Source organism: Polypterus senegalus, chromosome 9 (assembly GCF_016835505.1).
Source record: "Polypterus senegalus isolate Bchr_013 chromosome 9, ASM1683550v1, whole genome shotgun sequence".
Classification (NCBI taxonomy): Eukaryota; Metazoa; Chordata; class Cladistia; order Polypteriformes; family Polypteridae; genus Polypterus; species Polypterus senegalus.
The window spans coordinates 72202490-72216485 of record NC_053162.1 but is presented as its reverse complement, the minus strand read 5'-3'; the positions used below and the strand labels follow the sequence as shown (position 1 = coordinate 72216485).

General features: G+C 38.6%; 1 protein-coding gene across 2 annotated transcripts in view; it reads left to right on the top strand.

The window, feature by feature from the left end:
- Positions 1-13996, top strand: part of LOC120535424 (E3 ubiquitin-protein ligase RNF166) — an 85731-nt gene that overhangs the window by 41331 nt on the left and 30404 nt on the right. Inside the window, exon 1 of one of the 2 annotated variants that reach the window (XM_039763258.1) lies at positions 13448-13513. The exons of the other annotated variant lie outside the window; for it this stretch is intronic. The gene's annotated coding sequence lies outside the window, so the exon portion shown is untranslated. Of the gene's footprint in view, positions 1-13447; positions 13514-13996 lie in introns of those variants that run through there. 2 annotated transcript variants of the gene reach the window in all.

Here is a 13996-nt window from a genome sequence, read left to right as displayed (position 1 = left end):
CTTCCTGCTATGTACAAGCAGGCTTGCTATTGAGAATAACTGGGGGCAGCGAGGGGGGATTCATCACTCGGCAACCACACAGTCACCTTTACTATAGTATGCTGCCTGCAGCGTCGGCCCACCGAGAACGAACATGGTGCGGCCAAAGGCAGGTAGTGAATCGCCCCCATTCAACAGGCAGCCATCCGAGGTACACTACAATGCTACCCCCTGCCTCCCCGTTCACCCTTAATGGCCTCCGTTCAGCCACAACTGGGTCAACACTTGCAGCATTACCAGCCGCCCACTAAGAATGAACGGGGCAGCCATGTGTGCTGGGCAGGCAGTGAAACGACACCTTCACTCCATTAAGCCTGCGTCCAGTTAGGAGCAGTAGCTGTAGCGGCGTAGTGGGCGGGCAGCGAACCATTGTCCTGCACACGAGCGATAGCTGTGGCTCCGGTGACTATGGACCACGGGTCATCGCTTGCCGCCGGGAGCTGCCTGAGGAACACTACACTGCGCGAGCAGCGAAATCGCCAGCCTCCGCTTGCAGCGTCCCCAGGCCAAAGATGGCGGAACGGCAGTTACTGTGGTGCATGCGTCGCAGCTGCGGCCCCGTTCATAAGTCGTAGGTCAGATGTCCGTAACCTGGGGACTACCTGTATATCTTCCCACATTGATGAGAGCCATGCAGGCCACCTACAACTGAGCATTAAATATGTGCTCTTCAGTGCACCATTTGATATGGATAAGTTGAGATATAGTTTGCTGAACATTTCAGAAATTTTATTAATAACTGGAAGTTACCTTTTTCATACCTTTAACTGCAAGGCAGAAGAACCACTCTTTATAATACAGTAAAGAAAATATGCTTCAATTAAATTTTATATACAGCTCTATTTTATTTGTTCATTGTGCATTTTTCACAGTCTACTTGGTCAGTTCCACAATCAGAGCCTAACATATCATAAAGGGACTATGACTATGATTGAACAAATAACACACATTTTGATGTTCTTTTGTATTTATTGAGTAAAATAGCTTATGTAAGAAAAGTGATTGCTCCTCAGACTCAATAACTAGATTTAGTAACACTAACTGCCACCAGGACTTTATTTTAGTTCTTGATAAAGTTCTTTTATGACTGAACTCTGTGACACGCTTGTCCGAACCTGCTTGTTTCATGTCCTACTGCAGTAAGCACATTTATGCTTTTTATTTGAATCAAATGCTGTTGCAATGTACTTGGTTTAGAAAGCTATTTCTAAACCAACAGAGCTGTGAAAAAATGTATAATTGTTGGCACCCTGCCCGGGATTGGTTCCTGCCTTGTGCCCTGTGTTGGCTGGGATTGGCTCCAGCAGACCCCCGTGACCCTGTGTTCAGATTCAGCGGGTTGGAAAATGGATGGATGGATGGATGGATGTATAATTGTTTGAACTTAGTGACATGCTTGTTCATAACTGCTTGTTTCATGTCCTACTGCAATAAGCAGTTTTATGCTATGTCATATCTGTATCAAATACTATAGCAGTACACTTCTAGTCCTATCTTAGTGTATTAGAAAGCAGAGTCTGCCCCTTTCCCAGAGTGCAAAAGACAGGTTTTAAGACCACTTGTAACCATCTTCCAGGAAACACACGTGTAAAAGAAATCAATTTTAGACCTGCATAGGAATACTTTGTTAAGATTGTCAAGATTGAATGTATTGTTTTTGTTATTTTTGTGTTTTAGTGTATTCTTCATCTTACTAAGTCATTAAATCATTGTACCTTTGAGTAGAAATCATTAATTAATGACTGAATTATGCTATTTCATGTTCCCAGCTTAAATATATTTTTTAAACATTCATGCTTTACTAGATTGTGACAGAATATGCATTGTTTAAAGCATGTACTTATACTAAGCTTACTGTTAATTTATTCAATTTCTGCTGGCATTACGATTTTTGGGGTTTGAGGTACTGTGACAAATTACATATGCAATGGTGTTATATTTTTCCATGCTGTCAATTTTTTCAATTCATCTCTATAAAGAATCTTTTTTGCATTTTGGACTTGTTGTTCAGTATATTTATATAGTAAACAATGTTTAATTTGTCCTAAAACTAATCATTGTAAAAAGAAAGGGAACTCGGCTGCTTTTCCACTGTCTTTTTCCCCCAAATATAAGCATTCCACCCATTTTAGCTTAGTGAGAAGAGCATATACCTTTGAATCAGGAGAGATGTAAATTTCTTGAAAAGAAAAATCTAATGGATAAGTTTAGGAAGCACCATTTTACTCTTAAGGCTCAGATCTTGTCTTTAAATTTCCTGCTTTTTCTGACTTTTGCACACTCATGCTTAACAACCTTTTCTTGATCATATTCACCAGACTGATTTTCATCATCCAATTTTTTTATGTTGGAAAACTCCACTTAATTTATTATTCTGATTTGGTTGTTTCTTTTTGTTAGCCTACTGTCTATATGAGAACTGTGCTTAGGAAAATATTTTAAAACCATATTTAGACCTGAAGCTGCTTTGCAGCTGAATTATATATTCATGTACCATACCTTGTGGCACAGCCATCACTGCATAGCCGTTAATTGCTTTAGCTATAAATGCCAAAAGCAATGTAGCTTTTAGAATAACAAGATCAATTACTTGAGGGCATGACTGCTTAAACAGGAGCTCCACACAACAAGCAAACAACTCCCACACCCATAATGTGCCAAGGAGAAAAAAAAAACAATATAAAATACTAAGGCTTATCTGTTCTATTTTTTCTTTGAATTGCTCTAAAGTTGAAAATAAAGAAAATGCAGTGTCTGCTTAATAAAAAAAAACTGGGTTATGTTTTTTTTGAAGACTTGTTGAACTGAGTTTATAAGAGACTAGTGGAAGTGTTCTGATTTAAAGAAAATAGCAGAGTAAGAGTGAACATGACAACTTTTATATTATATAAACACTAATAATAAACACCAGCTTAAGTTACTTTATAGGTATAAAGGTAGACTAATATTGTTTTGCCTAAATTTTTTTTCAAAGTTTGATTAGACATGTTGAGAGACTCAAGTTGAAGGTGGGATTTGAACTGGCAAACTTGTGGTTTAAACTTTAGAGTCTTAGTTGCAAGACCACACTAGAGTCCTGCACGGGTCCAGTTTTCATGACCTGCATCCAAACTGCATCCTGCAAGTCAAAGTTAATTGAATCCACAACCTGAACCAACCCTCTAACTTAACAACCACGACCTGAGTCGCACCTGCAAATTCATGATTTGGAAAGTAACAAGTATTAATGCCCAATATCAAATTTGTATTGTATTTAGATACAAAGCAGCAGACACTGCAAATTTACCTATTATGTCATTTCAGTGTAATAGGTTATACCGTATATTAATGAAAGTCGACCATCCCTCTAAAACTGTTATTAGAATGGAAAATTATGCTTCTTCAGGGCTCAGTACATTTTACATGTCAAAACTGGAATTTTAAACTGATAGCAATGTAACTTGGGAAAATTAAAAGATACATAATTCATACACAGCTTTGTATCTAACAAGCTATTCATGCATACGCAAGGACATAAACAGTCACTTTTAATTTCAAACATAAAGTTCGAGCCCCTTAATATGATTTAAACTTAAAGTTACTTAACAATTTATGTTAAAAGCCTTGATATGTATAGCAGCAAAACTCTGGACACATTTCCTTTTTGCAGCTTCATTATTGTTAAATACACTGCACATCTCATACAACAAACACGCTTTGCACCTATTGCTTTCTCCAGACAATACTCATGACTTAGTTCCTTCTACAATGGTATTAACTTGTTCATTTTCAACAAAGCTTTAGGGTGAACTGATGTGTCTACATTCTTCCTTGAAACATCAATATGCATATTTACTATTATTCTGCAGAATTACCTACTTGGTACTTAGCTCAGACAAGCTACTTATTCAAAATGACTGACATCAGTCCCTTCCCTATGCTTCATGGTTCCTCTGTGACTCAACCTCTTTTCCCATCTGTCACTAGTCTATACAAACACCTGTAATTATCCTTTTTATGTCTCAATGCATTTTGTATATATTGTCTTCTCTCCCCTTTCAATTTTTACTAACATTTTCCTTTCCCATTTTTCCTGGAGGTTACCAAAGATATTACTCAATTGGTTTTCAAGGGAGTTTTCTTTAGCGAGTTGCATGATCACTGACACCAGAAAAAAAGTAGACACTACAAGTAATAGTTTAAAATATATTGATTTATCCATGTCTATCGCTGCTTATCCAGTTCAGGTTTGCAAGGAGCCATTGCTTATCCAGGCAGCAGTGGGAGCAAGAAGACAACCAACTTTGGACAGCATGCCAGCCCGTGGTGGGCAATAAGAAAATGTTTAATAATTTCCAATAGTAAAAATGTGAAAATTTTAATGGTGCTGATGTATGCTTCATTAGTTTTATTAATGTTGAAACTATTTGCTTAAATTTCTTTTGTGTCTCCACTATGCAACATTGATCACTGCAGCTGCTTCACATATTCAGCCAACTGCTTTCAAATAGCTCCAAATGTTGTCCTTGTGAAGTTTGCACCATCTTCCCATGTCAGTGTAGCTACTCCATTTTTTAACTCTCCAGGTGCAGGTTAGGTTGGTTATCGATTGTAAATATACAATGTACTTACTAATAAAGAAGACAAAAAGTATCAACATGTTGCAAGCTGAAAAGGACATGTAAACAAGAATTTCACTGCACAACTTACATGTGACGATATTGACTATATAACCCTACAAACTAACCCCGGTGTGAGTGAAATTGTAGGTTTTAGTAGGTCATTTTCACACTTTAAGCTCCTCATTTAATAAAAAAAAATGTTTTATGGTCAGCGTACTAGCTTGAGAGACCTTGCAGCACTCAATATGTTTTTTTTTTTATTGACCACTTATCTACCCTATGGCTGTTGGAAACGAAGAAACAAAAACTGTACTTTTATTCATCTATATTAATAAAAGGCAAAGCCCTCACTGACTGACTGACTGACTGACTCACGCACTCACTCATCACTAACTCTCCAACTTCCCGTGTAGGTGGAAGACTGAAATTTGGCAGGCTCATTCCTTACAGCTTACTTACAAAAGTTAGGCAGGTTTCATTTCGAAATTCTACGCGTAACGGTCATAACTGGAACCTACTTTTGTCCATATATACGGCCATAGCCTGCAGCTCGGTCACCGTGTGAGGCAGAGTTGCGTCCCGCATCATCACGCCTCCCACATAATTGAGTGCCTGCCCATATAAGGTGAATATTCGTGGGTGAAGGACTGTGCTTATGCAAACGAAGATGAGATGGTCAGGGAGACACGCTGCCGCTAAATATTTGCGGGTGAAGGACTGTGCTTAGCATATTCATAAGTGCAGCTACTGCAGAAACTCTTTGACGCTGAACAAGCCTTTGTGCACATATCAGTAGGAAAGCAAGGTGTAAAGCTTAAGTTTAAATTAAGTTCATAGACACGCTGCCGCTGGCATTTGTCATGCCTAAGACGAATACAATATTCGCGAGATACAAGTTTACTGAGAGGACGCAGGGTATAAACGAGACTTTTGATCACTTTCTAACGGAGTTAAAATTGCTGGTGAAGGACTTTGCTTATGCAAACGATGAGATGGTCAGGAATAGAATAGTGTTTGGCACAAACTCAGCAAAAGTGTGAGAGAAACTTTTAAGTGCCGGGTCTGAACTAAAATTAAATAAAGCTGTGGACATCGCAAGATCGCAAGATACAAGTTTAATGAGAAGACGCAGAGTATAAAGCCTCGATGCTAAAGACCTGGCGAAGTCATGGAGAACATGGAAGGACGAGTTCAGATTATACACAGAACTTGCAATACCAGAGACAGAGGAAAACACTAAAGTCAGATTATTCCGTTATCTTATTCCGTAATCTTATTGGAGAGAGTGGCAGAGAATTGTGTCAGGCCCTGACCGGTGATGTAAGACCTGACGAGTTAACCATGAGCTTGATGATACGTAAATTTGATGAACATTACAACCTGAAAATAAACGAAACTGTAGAGAGGTTCAGATTTTTTTCAAGAAATCAGGCAAGGGGAGAAAATATAGACAACTACGTCACAGATCTGGGAGTGTTAGCAGGCACATGAAATTTTGGGAAGATTAAAAGTTTCCTTATACATGACCAAATTGTGTGCGGAACCAGTGATGCAAGTTTGCAACAAAGATTACTGTGAGAAGACAAACTGACTGTAGAGAGGTGCATACAAATATGCAGAGTCACAGAACTGTCGGAAGGAGAACAGCAAAGTAGTCACTCGGGCTTCCCTATTCTATACATGTCCCAGTGCGTCTCTCTAAATTCTCCATGCGGGAACATTATCATAAGGCTTAACAATCTTATTGTTACACCTTCTACGTGCATCCAACCGTCCTTATTACGGAGTCTTCCTTGCTTTACCACTGGCTGCTTCTTTCCATTCACCTTCCTAGCTCTTTATTTAAACAGTTTTCCTTCTCACTTTTCCGCTCCTTCACTCTCTTCTCCCTTTTCATTCAAAATACACGCCTCCTTGTCTTTTTACAGTCAGTTCCCCTTACGTCACACCATGGTACGTTTAGCAAGGACCTACAGGCATAGTTTGCCCCCAATTCTTCTTAAACAGATATCCCACAGACGGTTAATAACTGGGACATAATCTCTAAAAGGAAGCACGCAGCAGAAACAGTTAAAGGCACACAATAAAAAATTTTGTGACAACTGTTACAAGACGCTGTCGCTAAATACTCGCAAGAGATTCCACAAGTTCATAGACACACTGCCGCTAAATATTCGCAGGAAAATCCACAAGTTAATACCGGGAATGCCTGTTAAACATCTTACATTCACGAGTAGCGATTTGGGTAGTGAACACTTCGATGAATGAAACCTGTTATCTTTACAACGGTCGACAAACATGGAATATAACTTGAACACAACACATCCTCCAAATACGAACCTGATTGAAAGAAATAATGACAATCAAATCCTTGATGACAGCAACACTCATAACAGTGACAAAACAATTACATTGACAATCAGGTTATGTTATTTTTAAAATGTTTCCTTTTCTTTTTCATAACTTCTTTAATACACTACTTCTCCACTGCGAAACGCGGGTATTTTGCTAGTATTTTATAAAATGTCTTAATAGATTGGTCTTAATGAAAGAATAATTATTAGTAATTTATATTCTTCCATTGCTGCTTTTGCATTAATGTTTGTGGCCATTCTACTTCGACACTGAGTGCACCAAGAGCAGATGATTGGCTTTCCTGTTGGAGAATAGGGTGAGGGGAGTTTCTTTCCCTCTCTGCCCTGTAGGCATAGATGTTGTGTATAACTCCTCACAGTATTGATGAAGAAGAGGCCTAGTGCTTATCCTTTTGTGTAAAAACTACAGTGCTCCAGTGTAAGAAACGATTTTACAAATATGAGTGTGTGTATATCTTTTAAAATGTACTCTGCAATGGATTTCGCACACAGTCCAGGCTTCATGTTCATGCCTCATGTTCATGCCTTGCACCCAAAGATGAGTGGATAGACTGTTCCCAATAACCCACCACTAAATTAAACAAATTTGGCAATGGATGGATGGATCAGAAATCAGAGACTGAGTTTTAATGTATTATGTGCTGTCCCTTGGTTACCTCGGCCACTAAGAAGTGTGCCTGCTGCTATTGTGAGAGTACAGAACCTAAACAGCAGTGTGTACTACGGTAGTCACTGAATGGAAAAGAAAAATAAAGATGATAAATGAAAGGTCTAAAAAATTCTGACCTGCATACTAAACAAAGAAGAAGCTGTGTGCACTAAGGGAGCTGCACAGAAGATAAAAGGAATAAATTGGAAGGCTTGCAGGAAGAGTGTTGCTTCAAAGTGAAACAAATGAAGGGGAAGTGGAAGAGCCTTTAGGGGGTCACTATCATGCAAGCTACCAAAGTAGAAAAGGCTTACTGTAATATTGCTGTTAAATTTCTTAAAAACGTGATACTGTTTCTTGTGAAGATTAGGTTAATCTTCTTATTGCAGCTTTCTTTTCTGGATTAAACCATCAGCCCATCTATCTCTGCCTCTTTGAGATATTCTACACAGCTAAACCATGTTCCTCTTTAAATGATGGAGGTCTGTTTAGCAATTTCTCATTTCTTTTCTTTTTATAAAAAAAAGTACAGTTTACAGTAGAGCCATCTACATACATGAAGAGATTATTTATGGTGGAATGTTTCCTTGAGGGCAAAATTATTACCTTACAAAAAAAAACCATAACAAAAGCTGTACCTGATATATACACTGTGTGCACAATTATTAGGCAAGTTGTATTTTTGAGGATTAATTTTAATATGGAACAAACACAGTGCTATCAGTCAATCCAAAATGTTAATAAACCTGAAACCTGAATGTTTCACAACGGAAATGTGAGTGTGAACATCATCAGGGGAATACATATGTGCGCACAATTATTAGGCAACTATTAGTGTGCAGATTTATTATGCAACTAAAGGAAAAATGAAAATTTTCCCATCTCACTTGTTTATTTTCATCTGTTATAGTGAGAATAATAAACAAACACCTCAAAATTTACAAATAAACATCTCTGACATTTCAAAAAAAATAAATCAATCAATCAATGACCAATATAGCCACCCTTCTTTCCAATAACAGTCATAAGCCTTTCCATTCATGGAGTCTGTCAGTTTCTTGATCTGATGACGATCAGCTTTTTGTGAAGCAGTGACTACAGCCTCCCAGACACTCTTCAGAGAGGTGTATTGTTTTTCTCCCCCGTAAATCTAGCGTTTAAGAAGTGCCCACAAGTTCTCGATAGGGTTTAGGTCAGATGAGGAAGGGGGCCATGTCATTATTCCTTCATCTTTAAGGCCTTTACTGGCTGGCCACGCAGTTGAGAACTTCGATGCAAGTGATGGAGCATTGCCCTGCATAAAAATCATGGTCTTTTTCCTGTATCACTGTTTGAAGAAAGTGTCTTCGAAAAACTGGCAGTAGGTTTGGGAGTTGATTTTGAGTTCATCTTCAATGCAAAAGGTCCAACTAGCTCATCTTTAAAAATACCAGCTCATACCAGTACCCCACCTCCACGTTGGAGTGGAACTCTGTGCCCATTACTGATCCACAGGTCCATCCATCTGGTCCATCAAGAGTCACTCTCATCTCATCGGTCCATAAAACCTTTGAAAAAAATCTGTCTTCAGATATTTCTTGGCCCAGTTTTGACGTTTCAACTTATGTTTCTTGTTCAGTGGTGGTTGGGTTTCAGCCCTCCTTACCTTGGCCATGTCTTTGAGCACTGAACACCTTGTACTTCTGGGCACTCCAGGTAGGTTGCAGCTCTGGAATATGAAAGTACTGGAGGATAATGGGTTCCTGGTAGCTTCACGTTTGATTCTTCTCAAATCTTTGGCAGCTAATTTGCGTCTTTTGTTCTCAACACGTTTCTTGCGACCCTGTTGACTATTTGCAACAAAATGTTTGATGGTTCTGTGATCACACACCAATATCTTAGCAATTCCAAAAGTGCTGCATCCCTCTGAAAGACTTTTACAATTTTTGACTTTTCAGAGTCAGTTAAATCTCTTTTTTGGCCCATTTTGCCCGAGGAAAACTAGCTGCCTAATAATTCTGCACACCTTGATATAGGGTGTTGATCTCCTTAGGCCACACCCTCCCTCATTACACAAATACACATCACCTGACGTGCTTAAATCCAATAAGCATTCAAGTTAATACAGCTTGGAGTTGGAATATACGCATTAAAAATGATGATATGGTCAAAATACTCACTTGCCTAATAATTGTGCACACAGTGTATATACACTCACCTAAAGGATTATTAGGAACACCGTACTAATACGGTGTTTGATCCCCTTTCGCCTTCAGAACTGCCTTAATTCTATGTGGCATTGATTCAACAAGGTGCTGAATACATTCTTTAGAAATGTTGGCCCATATTGATAGGATAGCATCTTGCAGTTGATGGAGATTTGTGGGATGCACATCCAGGGCACGAAGCTCCCGTTCCACCACATCCCAAAGATGCTCTATTGGGTTGAGATCTGGTGACTGTGGGGGCCATTTTAGTACAGTGAACTCATTGTCATGTCCAAGAAACCAATTTGAAATGATTCAAGCTTTGTGACATGGTGCATTATCCTGCTGGAAGTAGCCATCAGAGGATGGGTACATGGTGGTCATGAAGGGATGGACATGGTCAGAAACAATGCTCAGGTAGCCCGTGGCATTTAAACGATGCCCAATTGGCACTAAGGGGCCTAAAGTGTGCCAAGAAAACATCCCCCACACCATTACACCACCACCACCACCAGCCTGCACAGTGGTAACAAGGTATGATGGATCCATGTTCTCATTCTGTTTACGCCAAATTCTGACTCTACCATTTGAATGTCTCAACAGAAATCGAGATTCATCAGACCAGGCAACATTTTTCCAGTCTTCAACTGTCCAATTTTGGTGAGCTTGTGCAAATTGTAGCCTCTTTTTCCTATTTGTAGTGGAGATGAGTGGTACCCGGTGGGGTCTTCTGCTGTTGTAGCCCATCCGCCTCAAGGTTGTGCGTGTTGTGGCTTCACAAATCCTTTTCTGCATACCTTGGTTGTAACGAGTGGTTATTTCAGTCAAAGTTGCTCTTTTATCAGCTTGAATCAGTCGGCCCATTCTCCTCTGACCTCTAGCATCAACAAGGCATTTTCGCCTACAGGACTGCCGCATACTGGATGTTTTTCCCTTTTCACACCATTCTTTGTAAACCCTAGAAATGGTTGTGCGTGAAAATCCTAGTAACTGAGCGGATTGTGAAATACTCAGACCGGCCCGTCTGGCACCAACAACCATGCCACGCTCAAAATTGCTTAAAACACCTTTCTTTCCCATTCTGACATTCAATTTGGAGTTCAGAAGATTGTCTTGACCAGGACCACACCCCTAAATGCATTGAAGCAACTGTCATGTGATTGGTTGATTAGATAATTGCATTAATGAGAAATTGTTGTTGCTAATAATCCTTTAGGTGAGTGTGTATATATATATATATATATATATATATATATATATATATATAATGCAAAGTTGACTCACTTCTTCACTCATCAACAGACACTATTTCCCATTTAGTTAAAAACCTGACATTTGCCAGAATGGTATATCTAGGGCAGTGGGGATCTGCTAAAATAGGACATTTCTATATATCAACATTTAGGTGGCAAACACAATAAAAAAAAAACAAATACCTAAAAATCTCAGAAGTGATTTGATGTGTTTGATTGAAATTTGGTGATGGTAGAAAAAAAGAAAATTAGCCAACAAGTGTATTTTTTTTCATTTGAGACATTTTAAATTTATCAATATTAATGTTATGCTACCTTACATTCTCAGCGCTGCTCTCAGAGCATGATTTCTGCAAATGAAGTACCCTGGGGAAGTGATTGATGGGCCATGTGAATACCACCAGTTAACAGTAGAGTGTAAAACTTAAGATGGGGGTGGTGTATTGGAATGGAAAAAAGAGGCATCATCATGTTATGAAATGGAAAAAGAATGCTCAGCAAACTCAGTGAATATGCAAAGCTGTTTTGTGCTGTTGACTGTCTGCACTCTTAGATGCGTACTTGCTCTCATCTTGGTTATCTGTTCCGCTCTGTCGACCTCCTGCCTTGAAGTCTCGAGCAACACAAAAAAACACTTTTTCACAGGAATGACAAGCAAGAGGATGCACCTTGAATCACCAACACATACTGTATGATACATTTACATTTTGTATGATTATCAAGCACTGCAAAGCACCAGCACATTAATATTGGGGGGATGGTGGGAGGGTTGACCCATGTAGTTTCATGAGTTGCGGAGGCATTACCAAAAGGTGAAAGGCAAGATAACAGTTGTGCAGTTCTTCAAAAATGCTGAACTAGAGGAGGAGTGAGCAGTGTGATAAAAGCTGCATGACAGTTCAAAAGTGAAGCAAGGCACCCAGAAAAAAGTGTACATCTGCAGCTTAAAGGGAACATAGCTGATTACTGATAGTGACCAACAAAAGCCATGGCACTAGGAAAAGCAGGAACTGATTAGTGCAGGAATGTTTTACTCTTTGACATTTGTGTATATTCAAGAGTAAGCAGCTCCAGTAAACTAAAACTACTATTATTATTACTTGTGTTTTGACTGATTCCTTTATCCAAGGTTACTTAAAACATTTGAGGTACAATTGGTTATATTTCTTTTGTATTCCCAATTGGAGCACAGGCAAGTGAAGTGACTTTCTCATGGTCGCAGTGTCATTAGCAGGATTTAAATCTACAGCCTCAGATTTTCAAGTCCTACGTCCAAAGCATTAACCACTACAACACTCTGCCTGCCAATAATATTAGCCCTTGGTCAAAAAAATCTACAAATATGATATAAAATAATTTATTTAGTTACAGTACACGCTATAGTATTTCTGATATACCTAATTAACCGACATGACTATAACTGACACCCATTGTCTTACGAAATGGTATCACAGCTAGCGTTACATAAAACAGTTCATAACATTCTTACCCATCTAAATAGTATTATGTTAAGAACCTGTATCACTGACCATGATTACCATAAAACTACAGCTATGAGTACAGAGTTCTAACTAGGGATGTCAAATTACACAAAAACATGTATGCTTTTACTTAACTTGCCTTTGCATGTTTCACGGTTACTAATATTTCTGCTTGGTGCTCATGGTATATCTACAAAGCATGCAGCACTTATGACTTGTGCACTAATGCAAACTTTACTTTGAAAACCAGCCCTTCACATTGAAGATGACTTTCTATGCATGGAAAATGACAAGAAAATGACAGGATCAAAGAGAGAAGTGGAACTGGAACACTGTGTGTGCCTGTAATGCATATATAAAAGTCATACAGAATTGTTCCTGATTACTTAAACACATTAAACACACTTCAGTAACAAAATATAAGAAATGTAACCTTAACACTTGGTATGCCTTTGTTTTAGGAAAAGGAAAACAGCTTTTGTTTGCTTAATGTTAAGCTTTCTTCCTACCATTTGTAACATATCTTAATGTGTCTCTTATATGAACTATGTGGCTACATTTTTAGGGCTAAAATTTGTTTTTGCTTGGTACTATAATGTAAGTGCTTTTTGTCATCACTGAAAGTGAACACGTCATTCTGGCTCCAAAAATAGACATAATGGGCACTGGGTGGGTGTAAATGGATTTGCTGCCCTTGCATTTGGTGGGTGGAAATTGAGAGGAATATAGCTCTTGTTGAGAGAGTGTGGGAGCCTGCCATGTTTTATATATATTGGAAAAACTCATCCCCTTGAGTATGCCTGACTGAGGCATTTTGAAGGAATGGGAAGCACAGAGAGAAGGTCAAATCTGGAGGAAGTGAAGGAGCATGGAAAAGAGATACAGGATGCTGAAGGAGGAAGGCAGAGTAGCTGAAAAAGACAGCACAAGTGAGACTGCAAAAATAAACTTTAATGTAAATGTGTTTTTAGATAATTGTTGAAAGCAAATTAAATTAGATTTTGCTGTGTGGAAAGTGATATTATGCATAAATTGCATGTATTTATAGCAATTGAAAAATGAAGTAAGCCTGTGTTTTTGCTATGTTAGATTTATTTTATCCTCTTATTGTACTGAGCCCATACTTGAAAGTGATGTTGTTTTTCCATGTACAAAGAAAATAGTTTGAATGGAAGAGAGAAGAGCATAACCTCTGAAAGGTGTATTTTTACGTGAATCTGATAAAATGTGGAAATTATTTTGCTCCAATTTCATAATGCTACTAAATCTAAGATGCACATCAAGATGCAAGGCCTATTAACAATATTTTTTCTTAAATTCCATTCAGGCTGGTTTGATTTCTTTTTCAGTCTTTCACATTGAATAGAACGAGTTTCTGTCTTTCGTTCTCTCTCTCTCTCTCTCTCTCTCTC